The 5,852-nt window shown below is 44.7% G+C and overlaps 1 protein-coding gene across 2 annotated transcripts in view; it reads left to right on the top strand.

Annotated features, from left to right (window-relative positions):
• VPS51 (vacuolar protein sorting 51 homolog (S. cerevisiae)) overlaps window positions 1-5,852 on the top strand; it is a 41,435-nt gene that overhangs the window by 28,503 nt on the left and 7,080 nt on the right. The window contains exon 1 of one of the 2 annotated variants that reach the window (XM_011942523.1): window positions 3,928-3,958. The exons of the other annotated variant lie outside the window; for it this stretch is intronic. The gene's annotated coding sequence lies outside the window, so the exon portion shown is untranslated. Of the gene's footprint in view, window positions 1-3,927; window positions 3,959-5,852 lie in introns of those variants that run through there. 2 annotated transcript variants of the gene reach the window in all.

The following is a 5,852-nucleotide window of genomic DNA, read 5'->3' as shown; positions in this document are numbered from 1 at the left end:
TGTTTACTAGAGACAGAATTTCACCTTGTTGGCCAGGCTGGTCTTGAACTCCTGACCTCAAGTGATCCACTTGCCTCGGCCTCCCAAAGTACTGGGATTACAGGCATGAGCCACTGCACCTGGCCAATAACAGCACTTCTTATAATAGCCATAAGGTGGAAGCAATCCAAATGGGCATCAATTGATGGATGAATATAAACAAATATCCACACCGTGGAATATTATTCAGCCATAAAAATAGGTATAACATACTGACACAGGCTACAACATAGATTAACCTTGGAAACATGCTAATGTTTCCTACGCCTATGATTCCATTTCTGTTAAATGTATTTTGTAGAATAGACAAATCCATAGAGACAGAAACTAGATTAATGGTTGCCAAGTTCTAGGAGTGGGGGAATAAGGAATGACTGCCAAGGGTTACAGGGTTTCTTTAGGGGATGATGAAATGTTCTGGAATTACATAGGTTGTTTGTACAACCTTGTGAATATATTAAACATATTAAAAACCATTGAATTTTATGGTATGTCAATTATATCCCAATTAAAAACAAAAACCAGGGGTTGAGCCAGCTTTGGCCTGCAGGCTGTAGTTTGCCAACCTCTCACCTAGACATTGAGTTTCATTATGTAATAATGCATTTACTTGTGTCAAAATTAGAAAGATCTCAAACGTTATACAGGGAAAAGCCCCTTCTAATTCTTTTCTCCAGGCAAAGACAAAGGAGTCTTTGACAGTACATTTCACTGAAAATTAAAAGAGGCCAGGTGTGGTGGCTCATGCCTATAATCCCAACATTTTGGGAGGCAGAGGCAGGCAGATTGCTTGAGCTCAGGAGTTCAAGACCATCCTGGCCAACAGGCTACACCCATCTCTACAAAAAATACAAAAATTAGCTGGGTGTGGTGTCGTGTCCCTGTAGTCCCAGCTGCTCAGGAAGCTGAGGTGGAAGGCTTGTACCTGGGAGGCAGAGGTTGCAGTGAGCCAAGATTGTGTCACTGCACTCCAGCCTGGGTGACAGAGCCAGACCCTGTCTCAAAAAAAAAAAAAAACAAAAAAACAAAAAAAACACAGATATGCAGAAAAGTGCACAGAATTTGACAGCTCCATGGATTTCACATAATCAGCATCCAGGTCGGGAAACAACATAACCAGCAAAGCCCCCTGAGCCTCCTACCAGTTACCACCCAGTCCCCTCCCAAGGTAGCCAGCATCCTGGCATCCAGATGGTTTTCACTTTCCCTGGTTGCAAACTGCTTTGCTTAACGAGCTTTTTTTTTAGACAGAATCTTGCTCTGTCACCCAGGCTGGAGTGCAGTTGGGCAATCTTGGCTCACTGCAACCTCTGCCTCCAGGGTTCAAGTGATTCTCCGGTCTTAGCCTCCCAAGTACCTGGGATTACAGGCGCCTGCCACCACGCTTGGCTAATCATTGTATTTTCAGCAGAGATGGGGTTTCACCATTTTGGCCAGGCTGGTGAGCTCAGGTGATCCACCCGCCTTGGCCTCCCAAAGTGCTGGGATTATAGGCGTGAGCCACCACGCCTGGCTTGCTTTTCTTACCAAGCTTGAAATGCAAAGATGAACAGTGTAGTCTTTATGACTGAATGGTATGGATGCTTTTCACTGTCATTTTTGGATATGGTACAACTTTTATCTCTAGTTTAATGGCTCCATGGCTATGCAGGCAGTGACAATGACAGCACACAACAGTGTTGGGTTTTCTTTTACTCTGTTTTCCTAATGACTTAGTGTTTGGATTTTACCCTTTAGAAGTTGGATTCAAACTTCCCTCTTCAGGTAGCCCCTAAGTGTCATGGGCTCAAACACCCACTACTGAAAGAGTCTCCTCTTTTGATGGTAGTTTTTGGCAGACCTGGAAGGAGACTGTGTCACATGCCCGTAAACAAAACCAGTAATTCACTGGGTGAAGACGAAATGCCTCATCAACTGCCAAGCCTCTGTCTCCCTTAGATCATTAGCCCATGATCCCTTTACGAACCTCAGCCTCGGCTCTGCTTTTATTGTTTTTCACTTCATAGCACTGCCTTTGCTATGTCCTTTAGTTCACCATCTATGAATTGGCAAGAAAAATTATTTTCCTGCCAGGCACAGTGGCTCATTCCTGTGATCCCAGCACTTTGGGAGGCTGAAGTGAGAGCACTGCTTGAGCCCAGGAGTTTGAGACCAGCCTAGGGAACATAGAGAGACCCCATCTCTACAAAAAATTTAAACAAAAATAAAACAATTAGCCGGGTGTGATGGCACTTGTGTGTAGTCCTGGCTACTCCAGAGGCTAAGGTAGGAGGATCACTTGAGCCCCAGAGTTCAAGGCTTCAGTAAGCTGTGTTTGCACCACTGCATTCCAGCCTGGGCGCCATCTCGGCTCACTGTAACCTCCACCACCCTGGTTGAAGTGATTCTCCTGCCTCAGCCTCCTGAGTAGCTGGGATTATAGGCGTACACCACTACACCAATAGACAGAGCAAGACCCTATCTCAAGCAAAGAAACTCCCAAAAATTACGATTTTCCCAACAAAATGCAGGCAATGGTCCCAAAAGTAATACAGATGTTTCGTATCATGTGATTTTATTCCTTAGTAACCTTCCTCTCTGTGAAATCGTCTCTAAGAGGGCTAAATGATCTTTTCTTGTGGACTGTGTTGTTAAAATGAAAAGTTCATTTTGCTGATACATGATCTACCTTCCCATGTAATTTTTTTAAAAAGCCCTTAATAGCTCTACAGATGTGAGCCCTGTAAAAATTCTTTGTCTTGGGCAGTTCTTTCTCTTGGATTTTCTCTAGTATTTTTTTCCTGCATTTTTTGTGTCTGTTTGTACCTTGTCAAATTGACCTCAATGCTTTTCTCCTTACTCACTCTTCCAGCTATCTCCCCAAGTGGGATGGATTCCCAGTGTTGCTTGGAGGACATTCCCACAGTCCAGGAGCCACATACAGACAGGTGTGGGTGTGTGAAGGCTCACAAGTGATTGCAGTTAGATATTTCCAGATTCTTCTTTATAAACACTGATCAGTTTGCATAACCACCAGCAAAGAAGAGAATACCTCTTTCAATCTTTGACAATGTAAGAAGTGAAAAGTGGTGTATCTCTTGTTTATAGCAATGTTTACAGGTTTTTTTTTTTTTTTTTTTAGGGCTTTCTATTTATTCAATTATTATTATTTGAGACAGAGTCTCGCTCTGTCACCCAGGTTAGAGTGCAGTGGCACAATCTCGGCTCACTGTAACCTCAGCCTCCAGGGTTCAAGCGATTCTCCTGCCTCAGTCTTCCCAGTAGCTAGGATTACAGGTGCCTGCCACCACGCCCAACTAATTTTTGTATTTTTAGTAGAGACGGGGTTTTACCATGTTGGCCAGGCTGGTCTCAAACCCCTGACCTCAAGTGATCTGCCTGCCTTGGCCTCCCAAAGTGCTGGGATTATAGGCATGAACCACCACAGCCGGCCTATTTATTTGATTATATCATCTGTAAATAGTGATACTTTTCCCTCCTTTCCAATTTGTGTATCTCCATAATACATCTTGTGAATCTAGCTGAGTTGGCTAATGCCCCAGAACAATGTAGATAACATTGGCAATCAAGGTTGTCCTTGCCATGTTTTGACTTTAATTGGAGAGCTTCTAGCACTGCCTTGGTAAACATGATACTGAGTTTTGGAGGTTAGGGAAATATTTAGGCCAGAGGTCAGAGACCAGTCTGGCCAACATGGTGAAACCTTCTCTACTTAAAGTACAAAAATTAGCCAGGCGTGGTGGTGTGCGTCGGTAATCCCAGCTACTCGGGGCTGAGGCAGGAAAATCGCTTGAACCTGGGAGGTGGAGGTTGCAGTGAGCTGAGATTGTGCCACTGCACTGCAGCCTGGGCGACAGAGGGAGACCTTTTCTCAAAAAAGGAATAAGATTTTTTTCTTTGTGACCTACCATATGGAAAGGTTTGGATATATTTTATGGCATTGTTTGGGAAAAACGCAAACTGTGTGCTTCCTATGCTGTCACATCACCACAATCATGACCACAGAAGAGTTCTGTGACCAGATGTGTTGGGTTTCTTCCCCACACACCAAGCAGCAGACATCCGCTGCGTGTACTCTGATTTAATTCCAAAACTATTTACCCAGAGATAGCATCAGATTCCATGAGTTGAGAGCTCAGTCCCCAAGTCTGCCTCCCCCCACCTTCAGGCACTAGTCCAGTCCCAAGTCTGCCTCCCCGCCTTCAGGCACTAGCTGCAGGTCGGGGCCTCGGGCCTCCAGAACTTCTGACCAACTGGCTCCAGGTTGGGGTTTCCACAACTCCCTCTTTGGGCTCAATTTGCTGGAGCGGCTCACAGAGCTCAGGAGAACACGTTTACCAGTGTATTACAAAGGATGTTACAAAGGGTACAGATGAAGGGTACAGGGCGAGGTGTAGGGGAAGGAGCGTGGAGTTTCCATGCCCTCCCTGGGCGTGCTACCCTCCAGGAGCCTCCAGAGCTGAGATCACGCCACTGCACTCCAGCCTGGGCAACAGAGCGAGACTCTTTCTCAAAACAAAATGAAACAAAACAAAAAAATCTCCTGTTACACATACACATTTCTGTCTTATCCTTTCGCCTTCCTTTATGAACATTGTTGGTATGTTCGATGGAATTAGGGAAATTAGTTGGGAAATGTTGGCAATTGTTGGACATGAGATGATAGTGGCTTAGAAAGAAAATGTTGCAGGTAGACCTTCCATGACTTGGTAATGGATTGATTACTAGGTATATTAATCCGTGTTCATACTGCTGTAAAGCACTGTCTGAGACTGGGTAACTTATAAAGGAAAGAGGTTTAATTGACTCACAGTTCACAGCATGACTGGGGAGGCCTCAGAAAACTTACAGTCATGGCAGAAGGTGAAAGAGAAGGCATCTTCTTCACAAGGCAGCAGGAAGGAGAAGTGCCAAGCGAAGCAGGGAGAGTCCCTTATAAAACCATCAGATCTCTCCAGGCGCAGTGGCTCATGCCTGTAATCCCAGCACTTTGGGAGGCCGAGGTGGGCAGATCACGAGGTCAGGAGATCGAGACCATCCTGGCTAACGGTGAAACCCCGTCTCTACTAAAAATACAAAAAACTAGCCAGGGGTGGTGGCGGGCACCTGTAGTCCCAGCTACTCGGGAGGCTGAGGCAGGAGAATCACTTGAACCCAGGAGGCGGAGGTTGCAGTGAGTCGAAATCATGCCACTGCACTCCAGCCTAGGCAGCAGAGCGAGACTCCATCTCAAAAAATAATAAAATAAAAAATAATAAAAGGACAGCCCACAGAATGGGAGAAAATATTTGCAGGTTATTTATCTAATAAAGATCTAGTGTTCAGAACATATAAAGAACATTTTTTAGCTCGGGACTAAAAAGACAACCCTAATTTAAAATGGGCAAAGGATTTGAATAGACACTTCTCCAGAGAAAACATACAAGTCGCCAAAAAGCACATATAAAGATGCTCAACATCATTAGGTCTTAGGGAAATGCAAATCCAAACCACAAAATGGTGCACCCAATGTGGAGGACAGTTTGACTGTTCTTCAAAACCACACTCAAGGTTACCATATGATCTAGCAGTTTTACTCCTAGAAATATACCAAAGAGAACTGAAAACATATGTTCACACAAAAACATGTACACAAATGTTCATAGCAGCATTTTGTTGTTGTTGTTTTTGAGATGGAGTCTAACTCTGTCACCCAGGCTAGAGTGCAGTGGTGCCATCTTGGCTCACTGTAACCTCTGCCTCCCCAGTTCAAGCGATTCTCTTGCCTCAGCCTCCTGAGTAGCTGAGATTGTAGGTTTGTACCACCACACCCG

This window comes from Colobus angolensis, unplaced genomic scaffold, assembly GCF_000951035.1.
Source record: "Colobus angolensis palliatus isolate OR3802 unplaced genomic scaffold, Cang.pa_1.0 Scaffold21, whole genome shotgun sequence".
NCBI classification, from domain to species: domain Eukaryota; kingdom Metazoa; phylum Chordata; class Mammalia; order Primates; family Cercopithecidae; genus Colobus; species Colobus angolensis.
This window is presented reverse-complemented; position numbering and strand designations above follow the sequence as displayed.